General features: G+C 38.9%; 1 pseudogene; it reads right to left on the bottom strand.

Moving 5' to 3' along the window:
* LOC149561275 (cytochrome P450 716B1-like) overlaps positions 1 to 4,004 on the bottom strand; it is a 64,432-nt pseudogene extending 60,428 nt beyond the window's left edge.
* Positions 4,005 to 14,932: the final 10,928 nt, after the last annotated feature.

Below are 14,932 nucleotides of genomic sequence, written 5' to 3'. Positions count from 1 at the left end.
AGGTAGTTTCATGTGTTCTTCTTCAAATCACCCTATTCATAGTGTGTCAACTTAGGAAATTAAATAAAATTTCTCCCATCAATTTAAATCATCTTTTGGGCTTCTGAGGTTATCCTTGGTATTGATGCTTTTTTGAGGTTCAAATGCATACTTTCTATTAGCTCAACATGTGTTTTCAAGAAATCTTGTAATACTCTATCTCTTTGTACTAGGGGATAGTACTAGTAGATAGTTACATCTTCATTCCAAGTTTAATGAGGAAGAGAAGTAATATTATTGACACATGCCACTAGTACATTTGGACCCAATTGTTGACCAAGGTTCATTTCTATTTTTCTAATCATAATTTTGACCAAATTGTATGTTGGTCAAAATGTTGACAAATAGATTTTTTGGAATTTTAACCAACCTACAATTTATTCATCAAATTTTTTACCAACTTGCAATTTGGTTGAAATTTTGACAAGAAAACAAAGACAAACCTTGGTCAAAATTTGACTAAAATTGGTCAAAAATTTGTTCAAAATTTATTAGTGTGCAATGCAATAGGTCAGATAGGAAGACATGTAGAAATCTTCTCTAGACACCTTAACATGTTTCAGTTGGCTTCTCAATGAACTGGCTATTAGTTCTTCCAAATCTAACAATTTTTATCTTTTAGAATGATTTCTATGTAATGGTACATCCAATTTTCAAAGAGGAAAACATCAAAAGAAGCTTTAACCTAGTGCAAAAAGACCATGAAGTCATGAAGATGAGGCTTCATATGATCCTTGGTGATTACTTTGGGTGGTCTCAAGAGCTAACTTTATAATTAGACTTTTTCCATTTCCTACCCAAAATGTTACAGTATTTATTTGGACCTTCCTGATACTCAACTAGAGACTGGGTAGGGCTAAAAGTAGGAAAGGTAGAATTAGACAGATGGAATGCTAATGAGATAGTCTCCCTAAAGATGGACAACACTAGATCCCCATATTTATTCAAAATACTCTTGGCTCTCAAGTTTCTTAGGACTCAAAAGGGCAGAGGTAAAAGCTTCAACTTCAATCAAACTACTTTTAGTATGTCTAAACAACCATTAACTTCATCATCTTGCTCAAGAAAATTTCCTTGCAACTTCTCAAATTTGACACCTTCCAAATTAATATCACAAATGGCAAGCCTCTTACACTCTAAACTAGAAATATTCTCAGACAAATATAGAATAAACATCATTCTAAGAAAGGAAATAAAGCCCAACACTACTTTTGTTCTTTGAAATAGACACAAAGGAAGGAACAATAGATTTCTTGTATTCTCACCTATAATCTACTAAGAGAAAACCATACCTCTTTTCTTCGCTTATTGCTACTCCTCCTTCAATTCACATTTTCACATGATAAAGCAATCAAATAGGAAACTTATGCTTTAAAAGTACTATAGGTAAAAGTACTACAACATTATGAGGTATTCTTGTTGATTTTGTTGTGGCTTGATTTGAATGCTTGAAACTATGACAAGACAACTTCATTAAATGATCATTGCTTGTGAATGTCCTTGCAAAAATTACAAATTCTTAACAAATAATCTGACTCCTAGACAAAAGATTTTCCCTTTTTAATTAGGATAACAACTGATCTTGCATCACCAAAAAAATTATATCAGATAAAATATTCAATTATCATTTCTGACATCTCAATTAATTTTTTGAGAACCAATTGTCTTTGGCTAATCATTAACGCTTGTGTGCAAGAAGTTCCTTCAGTGATAGAACTTCTTTGAAGTGCTTCAAACCAAGGTTCAAAGACAATTAAAGAGGTTCAAACAAACATATTCATTATGCTTAGTGAGTCACACCTACAAAAACAATTAGTATCAAAATCCTTTGGTTGAACTACTTTGAACTAAGGTTCAAAGAGGTTAAAAGAGATTCAAGAAATGAAACTATGACAAACATCACATGAATAATCTCTATTTGCAAAGGCTAGTGATACTTATATGATATGAGACCACTAAGGGCTTGTTCCATATATGACTTCAAGCTTCAAAGGAAATTGTAAAAAATTTAAAATATGGCAACTTAAAACTAAGGCTAACAACTTACAATTTATTTATACATCTTATCCCCCTTTGACATTAATGACAAAAGTTGGAATGTAAAAAATTGTCAAAAACTAATCATCTGCTGTCAAAAACTTTGATCATTTTCCTTAAGTTTATAATATCTTCATGCAATTGTAAAAAACTTTCCTTGAGACTATTTAAACATTTTACTCATGTATCCTTGGTTGTTTCAGCAGAAGCGAGAATTGCATATAGGACATATGATGCAATCTCAACTACATTGAGATTGGAGTATAAAAAATATGAATAGGTGTCCTTGGCTTTGACACACCCCTTCAACTATGTTTCAATAGTATTGTTACCATTGGATCAGGTTAGATCAATGAATGGCGCCATCGCGCTATGGGGGAGTTGCGCAATTTTTACATTAGCGACATCGCGTTCAGCTGACGTGTGTCCGGTGGGTCCAGCGATAGGCAATCAATTCACGGGTCGAAAAAGTTTCTATGGCTCCGTAGGTGCTATATCACTATCGCATGTTGCTCAAAAAATCTGCATAGCAACATAGCACCCGGTTGACACGTGGCCGCTCTGTTGGGTCGAGTCTTGGGCCTGCCAAGTTGGTGTTTCAAAGGCCAATTAGGAGATGCCAGGTGTATGAGTCAGAGTACAGTTGGTTCACGGGCCCAGCGATTAGCAAAAGGAAGGATGTGTAGAGCACAAGATGGTCCTGATCGTTAGATTGACGTCGATCTACGATGGGCGCCATCACGCTATGGACAAGCTACATGAGGTTTATAACAATGACATAGCACCTGGGTTCCACATGTCCCTTAGTAGGGTCAAAGTAGTACGATCCCTCCAAGTTGGTCCCTTGTCTACTAGGTAATGCTTCATTGGACCAATGAGGAACTGCCACATGTGCCAGGTTAGGATACAGTCAGCGCATGGGACCAGATCTTCAACGCTGTCAGTGTAGTCAAAGGTTAAGATCTCCACTGTCGGATCAAGGCAGATCAACGAAAAGTGCCATCGTGCTATGGAAAAGTTGCATGGCGATTATGTTAGCAACATGGCAGCCTTTTGCCATGTGTCGGTGGGGCCCGATTGCAACAGGGTACGTCGAACAGATGTCGCCAAGTGTCATTCAGGTGTAGGGCATTCTATTAAGGTGGCATCAGATATGATGGGCTCGGGGTGAAGCAAGTATGACACATGATGAGTCTTCATGATCATCAAATCTACAGAGATTGATGGCAGGCGCCATCGCACTATGAAGAAACTGCACGGTCTTTATGTTGGTGACATAGCGCCCTATTGACGCATGCCTCACTAGCCCGATCAAGGTTGGTGGTTAGCGGCTGGTGGTTATGGTTAATGATAATAGTTTGGAAGGTGGCGAGGTTAGTTAAATAAAGGAGGGTCAACCATGGAGAATTTCCTAGGTGGTGGAATTAAAGGAATGTGATTGGCCCATGTGGCCCAGTCGGCATATGGAACTGTTTGACCTCGACGCCCCTGCTGATCAATGAACCACGAAGCGAAGGTGGTTGATTTATCTTGCGATCTGATCTTCATGATCGATCCCAACCTACCAAAAATGAATGCAAAACATAGGGAAACACTCCATCCATCCAATCGACCCATCTACTGTGTCAGGATCATTCATTGGCGCGACTTCTATCTACTAGAGGCATTTCTCAAAGGAATATCAAATTTTTACTCAAAACCACCAGATCTTTGATCAGATTCTTCAGTACGAGAAGTTATTACTAGTAGTTGAGCAGTTAATGTAGAGCCAATGTCCTCAGTTATACCTGAACTATAAAGGCCATTTTGTAATCTTTTCCAAGGGTCGACCCTTCTCTATTATTCTCTACTACTGCTCGCAGGTCTGCAGTGTAAAATTCTCTATGCCTCTGAACTGTATGATTTCCTTTTTTATCCCCTTCAGCCATTAATGTGTATGTAAATCCTTCTTGCCTCTCATTGATGTATTGTTGAGATCTGTAGTCTACATTCTGTATCTATTTGTGCCTATTGGATAATATATAAGTGAGTTTCCTCCTTCCTTGTGTTATTCAATTTGTTTTTTTGATCTGTATGTGGTTATTTGATTAAAAGCAAGTCTAAACACATATATGCTTAGTTTCATTTTGGTTTAGTAGCACATGTATGGGCAGAGATTGGTCCAAACACTCTATTTTGGTGCATCACCTCCATAGTTTAGGTAGGGTAGAGTTGTTTTCTGCATCTTCTTCTTCCCCTTTTCCTTTCAAGAGTAGTTAGGTGCACCCTAATAGTAAGAGTAAGTTGGCCTTCTCCGAAGACTCAACCTCATAGTTCAAGTCCCACATGTTGGAGGTTGTTTCCATGTTTCACTAGGTTTTCCTCGCGCATAGGCCTTGGACAAGGGTGCAAACCTAAGTGACAATAGTTTTTGGCATGCCCAGTGGGACTTCAACAACAAGATTTATAAAGATTTAAAGTCCACTAGTGTCAAAGAAGAAAGAGTTTCAGAGATTAATGCTGGAGAGGTAGTGCTGGCTTCAGTATTCAAGCCTTCAAGAGGCTGATTCTTCAAGTACTTGGTGACTCTGAACATCAACAAATCTGGTTCCAGGCCAAAGTTGCAGTGATTCATGCCTAGAGCTAAAACAAGGGCATCTTCTAGAGGTAAATTCCAATATCAAGAGCTTTCTCTTTCAATTCCTAGAAGAAGGAGGACTAGGACTTCATTATCACCAGTTAGGGGTGTAATAACAGTTAATATACCTGTAAGGCCTGTCTCTACTCCTCCTACTACTCAAACTTAGCCTAGATTGCCATCAACACTCACTAATAGAACACTTGTCTACATGGCACAGCCAAGAGTTCATGCCTTTGCCACCTTTAATGGTGGGAGTCCTCTATTGTTAGCCCAAAGGCATGATATACCAGTATCTGCACTAAAAAGTATACCTGATTTTACTGGTGAAACTTCCATCTCCCCTTTAGAGCATATCCAAGAAGTAGAAAATGTCTGTAATATTCATGGTATTACAGAGGATGATGTTGTTGTTAGACTTCTAGCCTCATCTTTAAAAGGAAAAGCATTACAGTGGTATAGAGGCTTAGCTCATGGTTCTATAAATAATTGGGATGAACTAGAAGCAGGATTGTGCAAACATTTTGAGGATAGAAGTGACCATCTGTCACTATTAGAGCAGTTGACTACAATAAAAAGAGCTCCCCATGAATGTATGACTGATTTTAATTATAGATTCCAAAAGACATGGGATAGAATACCTACTTCAGTGAAACCTACCCCTGGTAATGCCTTCTTGCATTACCTTAGAGCTTTTAACTGTGATATTGCCACTACAATCCAAACTATGGGAGGAGATACCTTGCCTAATGCTTATGAGATAGCCATAAAAGCTGAGAACATCTTGATACAAGGAGGAAAGTTGGCTTTAAGGCCCCCTATTCCTTTCTTTCCTGATGTTCCCAACCACCAACTAGCAATACCCCCTCGTCCTACAACTTCTACATCACAAGCCCTTACTCCAGTCCCTCAAGCTTCTACATCCTCAAATGGGATAGATGAGCTCAAAGAAATGCTCCAAGGTCTAGTGCTGAATATAGATAAAAGAGAGAAGACCCTGGATAAAAAATTGCAAGAGTAGGGGAGGGAGTTGAAGGACCATGGGAAGAGATTAGAGAATAGTCTCTGTATGATACAAAAAAATGAGTAACAAGGTGGTGGCCTTAGAAAGGCAGCAAGCTCAAAGTGGCAAGCCTCCCCAACTGCAATATCAAGCTCCAAGTGGTGGTAGGCTTCCTAATTAGTGGAATAGCTCCTTTAATCAGGGTAGGCAAAATAGTCATGCTTTTGCTTCAAGCTCAAATCAGAACAGAGCTATAGTCCCTCAAAATAACTTGGCCCAAGATTAAGATTTTTGTTCTTCTTGCAACTATTCTTATACCTATTGCATGTGCTGGAAGGTAGAATCTTATATGGCCCTAACTGTCCAAGAACCTGCAGCAAAGAAATCATACAAGGAGGATCATCCCAAGGAAGCCTCATATATTCAAGGACGTGAAGATTTCTCTTTCATGAATCATTAGTTTGGGGAGCATTGTAATGTAAACTAGGATTTCGTTGCTCATAACACAAGAAGCAGGAAGAGAGCTATGGAACATGCTGCCCCTCCTTCTCCTAAGCAGGCCTCAACTTCAAGTGCTACACCTCATATACAAGCAGCAAATGAACAAACAAGTACTTCACAACAACAAAAGCAAGATTCTAGAAAGAAAGATGCAAGTGATCCTTATGTTGCCCCATTTCAACCTCTTATAAGTGCAGCTCCCAAAGTTTCTACCAAAGTTCCTAATGCACCTTTTAGTGTGGTAGAGCAAATGAAGAAGACCAATGTGAATATCTCCATGTGGGATGTTGTTGCTACCATACTAATGTAGAAGAGGATGCTGCAGCAAGAATTAGAGAAGATTGAACTCAAGGATCAGCCATCTATCATGGAGAATACCACAAGTCTAGTACAACCAGCAGGGGATGTGGAGACAAATAAAAAGGTTAGACCTCCTCCATTATATGATTCTCTGATTATAGGAGGCAAGTTAGTCCACAATTGCATGATAGATTCAGGGGCTAGTAGCTCTGTAATGCTTAGGTGTGTTACTGATGCTTTAGGAATGAAATATGAGCCCATTGTTAGGGATGTCTTACAATTAGATGGTAGTACTATCAAAACTGTAGGTATCCTTAGGAATGTGGAGATGGCCCTACATGCATGCCCTAGTTGCACTGTGATACAAGATATATCTGTTGCTGAAATCAAGCCCTATTTTGCCATCTATCTTTCAAGAGACTTCACTGCTCAAATTGGTGGATTCATATCTTTTGATTGGTCATATATGTCATTTAAGACTAGATATGGAGCCAATAACTCAATTAGAGCAGAACCTCAAGCCCTTCATCAAACTGAATCTTACACCCCCAATTCCATCAACATTAATTGCCCTATTCTAGAGATGGATGAAAATGACATAGTAAATCAGCCTGTCACTTCCATAGCAGAGATTCCTGATTTCTTCTTGGATGAGTGGGAAAATGCATATCAGTTCAAGCCTATGTCAGAGACTCTTGAGATAGGCCTTAGTACATATTGTATAGTAGAGAAAGATGCCCAAGTTCCTCATCTTGTTGGGAATAATGATGATATAAATGGAATATGGAGTATGTACTTTGATGGCTCAAGGAATAGAAATGGGTCAGGGGCTGGTGTTGTGCTAATCTCTCTCGCACAAATAAGATACTACTTCTCATTTAGGCTCCAATTCAGTTGCACCAATAATGTGGCCGAGTATGAATCCTTGATTCAAGGTCTCCTACTTGCCCAAAAGAGAGGAATTCAAGCCTTGAAAGTATATGGAGATAGTGAGTTGGTAGTCAATCAGGTGAGGAATTAGAATATCACCAAAAATGGCCTGCTCAAGTCTTACAAACATAGAGTCTACGATTTGCTTGAGGGCTTCAATGCATTTAATATTCAAAGCATTCCTAGGAAAGAAAATAAACATGCCGATAGACTTGCAGCAGTGGGTGCAACTTATGATGTACCAGGGAATCTTGAGGAGGAGAAGAAGCAACAAATTAGGGTGGTAGTGAGGCCTGCCATCCCTAACAACAACACTCATTGGAAATTGTTTGACTCTGATGAACAAATTGTGAGTTTCTTGCAGAATGACGCAAAATTCTCAGATAGAAACCAGTCAAGGCTGCAAGATCTGTATGGTGATCAGATCATTCAGCTTAGTTCTAACAAGTTTCCTAAGGGTCTCATTACCTTGGAGAGTGTCTTTAATCCTGATGATCAAACAAGAGGCAAAGGGATGAATCTAGCTGCAGAGAAAGATGATTATGCCCCAGTTACAATTGTTGATGGAAAATCTCTGAATATGGGGAATGTATGTTCTGAAACTGAGCAAGAAAACTTCATTCATTTATGTCAAGAATTTAATGATGAATTTTCTTGGACATATGATGACTTAAAAGGGTTTGACCCTAGTTTGTTTCAGCATACCATAGATTTAATTGATAAGGCCAAACCAGTAAGGCAAAAACAGAGACCAGTGAATCCTAAGATTTAGCCCCTAATGAGAAAAGAATTCTCCAAGTTGATAGAGGCCAATATAATATTTCCTATCAAACACTCATCATGGGTAGCTAACCTTGTCCCTGTAAGGAAGAAGAATGGAGAAATCAGATTGTGTGTGGACTTTAGGGATCTTAATCAGGCTTCTCTTAAAGATCACCATCCTCTCCCTTCCATGGAGCAAATTCTATCCAAGGTCAGTGGGTCAAGGAGATTCTCTTTTCTTGATGGATTCTCTGGTTATAACCAAGTGCTAGTTAAAGAATCTGATAGACATAAAACAACATTTACTACTAAATGGGGCACCTATGCTTATTGCAAGATGCCATTTGGACTAACAAATGCAGGTGCCACATTTCAGAAGGCAATGGAGATGGCCTTCAAAAAATTAATTGATAAGTTTGTCTTAGTACACCTTGATGATATAACTGTATACTAAAAAAATGTAGAAGATCATTTTGATCACTTAAGGAAGGTATTTCTAATATGTAGAGAGTTTGGGGTTTCCCTCAACCTAGCCAAGTGTGTCTTTGCTACAAGCCAAGCAAAGTTATTAGGACACATTGTATCTGAGGATGGGCTGACCATTGATCTAGAAAGAACAAAGGCAATACTTTCCCTTCCTCTTCCTAAACACAAGAAGGGGCTACAAAGTTTCCTTGGTAGAATAAACTTTGTGAGAAGGTTTATCCCTAATCTTTCTACCATGGTGAAACCTCTTACAGGTGGATTTCATAAAGTATCTTTAGGTGGTGAGTCAAGTATCTTTGTTGTCTTGACTCAAATAAATGGCAAGGATGAGGAGTAGCTCATAGCCTTCTTCAGTGAAGGGCTTAAGGAATATGAAGATAAGTACAGCTTTGTTGCGAAGCAAGCTCTTGTAGTCATCAGAGCCTTGAAGAAATTCAGACACCTCTTATCCCACAATAGGATCCATTTATTGGTGCCCCATGCCAGTGTAAAAGATTTTCTGTTAAGCAAGGATAATAGTGAAAAGAGAACTAGATGGATCACTAGGGTAATGGAATATGATGTTGATATTCAAATTACCAAGCTGGTAAGAGGGAGAGGATTGTGCAAAGAAATGTTATCAGGTCAGGATTCTGATGAAGAGGCTGCTATGGTATTAACAGAGCAGCAGGAGAAAGGGAATGTTAATGGCCCAAGGAGCTAGATAGATGATATGAAGAACTTCTTATCAGGGGATGGATACCCTTAGGGATTAGACAGAGCCAAAAGAAGACAATATAGACTGTAGTCCATTCCCTATGTTGTAATTGATGATATCCTATTCAGGAGGGATTTTAATGGGACCTTGTTGAGATGCATTGAAGAGGATCAGGCTGAAAGGATGATTTAAGAACTTCATGATGGCCCTAATGGTGGCCATTTCTTTGCAAGAAAAAATACTATGAAGATCATGAGGGCTGGCTATTATTGGCCATCTCTATTCCATGATTGTTATAGGTATGTGAGAAAATGTGAGAAATGTGCTTTCTTTTTAGGCAAACAACGGCTTGCAGCTCTCCCCCATCATCCTATTCAGGTGGATCAACACTTTGCCCAGTGGGGGTTGGATTTTATAGGCCCCATTAATCCCCCATCTAGTGTAGGTCATAAGTGGATTTTGGCTACTACTGATTATTTCACTAGGTGGATAGAAGCAATTGCCTTGAAGGGTGCCACAGAGCCATCAGTTGTTGAATTCCTTGATGGGATTGTATCTAGGTTTGGTGCTCCTTCTACTATCATCTCAGACAATGCCAAGTCTTTTGTTGGAACCCAGATTTGTGCATGGGCAATGAATCACAATATCTACTTGAGCACATCATCAAATTACTATCCCCAGGGTAATGGTTTGGCTGAGTCTTCCAACAAGAATCTGATCAGAATCATGAAGAGGACAATACAAGACAATCAAAGGGTCTGGCATAAAAAATGAAGAATTGCTCTATGGGCTGATAGGATAACACCCAAGAGATTTGTTGGAAATTCACCTTTTGTGTTGGTATATGGTAGGGAGGCCAGAATCCCAATCTCATTGGAATTCCCATCCTTGGAGTTGGCTGATCAACTAGAATTAATTGAGGATAGTGCCATGTCAGTAAGAATGGCAGAATTGATTGAACTGGAAGAAAAGAGAAACAAGGCTATGCAAACCTTGGAAATGCATTAGCAGTAGATGAAAAGGAGTTTTGATAAGAAGGCTAGGGCTAGAACCTTCAGAGAAGGAGATTTAGTTTTGAAGTGGGATTCAGATAGAGAAAAACTTGGAAGACATTCACAGTTTGATGCACTATGGAGTGGCCCCTATCTGATTGCCAGTTGCAAACAAGCTAATGCATTCTAGTTGAGCAGGCCAAATGGAGAGATTTTGCCCATTCCAGTCAATGGGATCTATCTGAATCCCTATTTCTGAAAGATTGTGGATTCCTATACATAGGTAGTTTAGTTCTTTTCTATTGTTTCCTACTTTTCAAGAAGTGCGCGTGCATAGGGTTCTCTTTTCGAGTTGCCAGCTTTCGAAGTTTTGACAGTCTCAGGTTGTAGAGGAAGTTCTATTTTGTTTCCAGTTGTAGTTGTAGAGCTAGGGTTTTCAATCTCTCACAAGAAGGGTTAGGGTTTTGCAAGTTCTCATACTCATATTTTTTTGACCCTGTAGCCCAATGGATTTTGGCAGGCACTGGTCATGCATCGAGCAGGCTCATGCCCCCTGTGAGTCACCAAAAATGTTACCACATTTTGTTTGCCCTGCCAAGTTTCAAAATTCAAATGTTACTCATCCAATGGATAGTTTTCCAGTTAGTATTATTTTAATGCCAAGCCTTATGTTATGTTTTGTGGCCTGCAAAATTCTCTGTCGTCAGATTGGGGCAGATCAACGAATGGCACCATTGCGCTATGGGGGAGTTATGCAATTTTTATGTTAGCAACATCATGTCCAATTGACGCGTGTCCGGTGGGTCCAGTGGTAGACAATCAGTTCACGGGTCGAAAAAGTTTCTGTGGCACTGTAGGTGCTATGTCGCTATCGCGCGTTGGCCAAAAAATCTGCATAGCGACATAGCGCTTGGTTGACACGTGGCCGTTCTATGGAGTCAAGTCTTGGGCCTACCAAGTTGGTGTTTCGAAGGCCAATCAAGAGATGCTAGGTGTATGAGTCAGAGCACAGTTGGTTCATGGACCCAGCGATTAGAAGAAGGAAGGATGTGCAGAGTATGAGATGGTCTTGATTGTCAGATTGAAGTCGATCTACGATAGGCACCATCGTGCTATGGACAAGGTGCATGAGGTTTATAATAGCGACATAGTGCCTGGGCACCACGTGTCCCTCAGTAGGGTCAAAGCAGTATGATACCTCCAAGCTAGTCCCTTGTCTGCCAGGTAATGCTTCTTTGGACCAATGAGGAACCGCCACTTGTGCCATGTTAGGAAACAGTCAACACACGGGACCAGATCTTCAATGCTGTTAGTGCAGTCAAAGGTTAAGATCTCCACCATTGGATCAAGGCAGATCAATGGCTGGCGCCATCGTTCTATGGAGAAGTTGTATGATGATTATGTTAGCGACATGGCACCCTTTCACCACGTGTCGACAGGGCCCGGTTGTAATAGGGTACGTCAGACAGATGTCGCCAGGTGTCATTCAAGTGTAGGGCATTCTGCTGAGGTGGTGCCATATATGATGGGCTTGGGGTGAAGCAAGTATGACACATGATGAGTCTTCATGATCGTTAGATCTACAAAGATCGATGCTATGAAGAAACTGCACGGTCTTTATGTTGGTGACATAGCGCCCTATTGACGCGTGTCTCACTGGCCTGATCAAGGTTGGCAGTTAGCGGCTGGTGGTTACGATTAATGATAACAATCTGGAAGGTGGTGTGGTTAGTTAAATAAAGGAGTGTCAACCATGGAGAACTTCTTAGGTGGCAGAATTAAAGGAATGTGATTGGCCCGTGTGGCCCAGTTGGCATATGGAACCATTTGACCTCGACGCCCCTGCTAATCCATGAACCAAGAAGCGAAGGTGGTCGATTTATCTTGTGATCTGATTTTCGTGATCGATCCTGACCTACCAGAAATGAATGCAAAACATAGGGAAACACTCCATCCATCTAGTCAACCCATCTACTATGTCAGGATCATTCATTGGTGCCACTTCTATCTACTCAAGGCATTTCTCAGAGGAATATCAAATTTTTACTCAAAACCACCAGATCTTTCATCAGATTTTTTAGGGTGAGAAGTTATTACTAGTAGTTGAGCAGTTAATACAAAGCCAATGTCCTCAGTTATGCCTGAACTGTAAAGGCAATTTTGAAATCTTTTCCAAGGGTCGACCCTTCCCTATTATTCTCTGCTACTACTCACAGGTCTGCAGTGTAAAATTCCCTGTGCCTTTGAACTGTATGATTTCTTGTTTTATCCCCTTCAGCCATTAATGTGTATTTGCATCCTTCTTGCCTCTCATTGATGTATTGTTGAGATCTGTAGTCTGTATACTATATCTATTTGTGCCTATTGGATAATATATAAGTGAGTTTCCTCCTTCCTTGTGTTATTCAATTTGGTTTTCTGATCTATATGTGGTTATTTGATTAAAAGCAAGTCTGAACGCGTATATCCTTAGTTTCATTCTAGTTTAGTAGTGCATGTATGGGCAAAGATTGGTCCGAACACTCTATTTTGGTGCATAACCTCCGTAGTTTAGGTAGGGTAGAGTTGTTTTCTGCATCTCCTTCTTCCCCTTTTCCTTTCAAGAGTAGTTAGGTGCACCCTGATAGTAAGAGGAAGCCAGCCTTCTCTGAAGACTCAACCTCATAGTTCAAGTCCCACAGCTTGGATGTTGTTTTCATGTTTCACTAGGTTGTCCTCGCGCATAGGCCTTTGACAAGGGTACAAACCTAAGTGACAACAAGTATATATCTTCAGAGTAATAAACTCTTTGAATTTTAGTAATCTCTTCAAAATTTGTTCTTTATTAAGTTCAAGTTTCTTGATATCACTATGCACACTAGCCACTTGTCCTTCAAATTCATCAACTTTGTTCGAAGGTTGTTGTATCTAGTTTGATAGAGCTTCTACCTCCCTCAACTTTCCTTCAATCTTACTATCAAAATCCTTTGTCAACTTATGAGATAGAGAAAACATAATGTACAATACCTTTCCATCATGTTGACATTTCCAAAGTTCCTTGATACAACTATCAAGACTTAGCAAATCATTTTTTATATTCTAAAAAATGGTGCTAAATAGATTAGAATCATGTGAAATCTAGGCCTTTGACTTCGCAACATTCAAGAAATTTTGAAATTCTTCATCAATTTTTTTTAATATTGATTGTACCCTATGTTTAGTATATACGTCTATATGCCTAACTGCCAGAGTATTGTGTAATATGTTTGTTACCTCCATTAAGGCTCTTTGTAAGCTCTTTACTTTTTTGTTCTTCTTAATAAGTTTAGTTCAAGATGTGATCAAGTTAGTTTGATCATCATTATCACTTATTAGGAGACTTTGATTCCATATTATGAGATTCCAACCCTGTTAGGAGTTGTGGTATAGTAGATACAAGATGAGCTCACTGCCCAAACATGTAATTTCAATTACAAGAAGAGCTCACTATCCAAACTAGTAATTAGTCATCTAGTATATAGGTGTTGTAACATCTTTCTTGACTAATCTCTGACCTCAGCTACATCTCGGATCACAAAATCAAGTTTGCAAAAATTCATACATATCTCTTCACAAAAGTTTGCATATCATTTATCATAATACAATTTCTCAACACAACACATTTGAATTCGCAAGTTGTCCTTTGCATAAATACCATGCCTTTTCACAAATTTCTACTAGGTTAGCTAAGACTATCATATACTTTTCCAACTTAGAGTAAACATCTAGGATGTTGGCCCTAATTGGTTGAGTAACTATTTTGTAAAAAAAATAATTCCTTTACCTATAATTTTTTTTCTTCTATTTCACTGGTAGAACATGAATATCTCTTTTTTGTACATTCCATATTGATGTCTAAGGTTATACACTATTGACATATTAGTTAAGTTTGTTATTAGTGACACACACTTGTTTAGAATTTGTATAGCTATCAAGCTCTTTCAATAATTTATAGTTTTTTCCATGTAATTCAGTAGTGATTGATCTTCTACAATAGCTATTGAGTCTTCATGACTAATTTCAGTGGTTACCAAGAAAATCAGTTGGTGTGGAGTTCAAAAATGCAAACTGAATAGTTGAGTATATACCAAGTTTATAGTTCATGTTATGTGAAGGCTATGTTTATTGAGCATTACATTATCTACTGAGTTCATAGTTCATGCAATGTGAAGATAGTGTTAACCAAGTCGCTCCATGATAACCAGGTGATTCAATGTTTGTCGAGTTGCACAATATCTACCAAGTCACCGATGTAGGCCAAGTTCAAGACGACTTGAAAGTGATCAATATAGACCAAGCTTCTATGTCTACCAAGAGCATGATGATGCCAAGCAATGACAGTGGATGTTGAGTATTAGAACCTCACCGAGTCAATCTTCAAAACTCAAGTATCTTCTTTTGGGCCAACTTTGTAATATTTGTGTTAACTTTTGACATGGCTGACTTTGTAATTTTGTAAATTGAATTGGTATATATATGTGATGTATTTTATCATTTCAATTTTATGTAATGTGAAAATAAAGAATGTGAATGTGAGCATATGTATAAGT

Source organism: Cupressus sempervirens, chromosome 4 (genome assembly GCF_028749045.1).
Source record: "Cupressus sempervirens isolate cs-2001-9-10 chromosome 4, ASM2874904v1, whole genome shotgun sequence".
NCBI lineage: Eukaryota > Viridiplantae > Streptophyta > Pinopsida > Cupressales > Cupressaceae > Cupressus > Cupressus sempervirens.
Note: the sequence above shows the minus strand (reverse complement) of the source record. Positions and strands in the feature narration are given on the sequence as shown.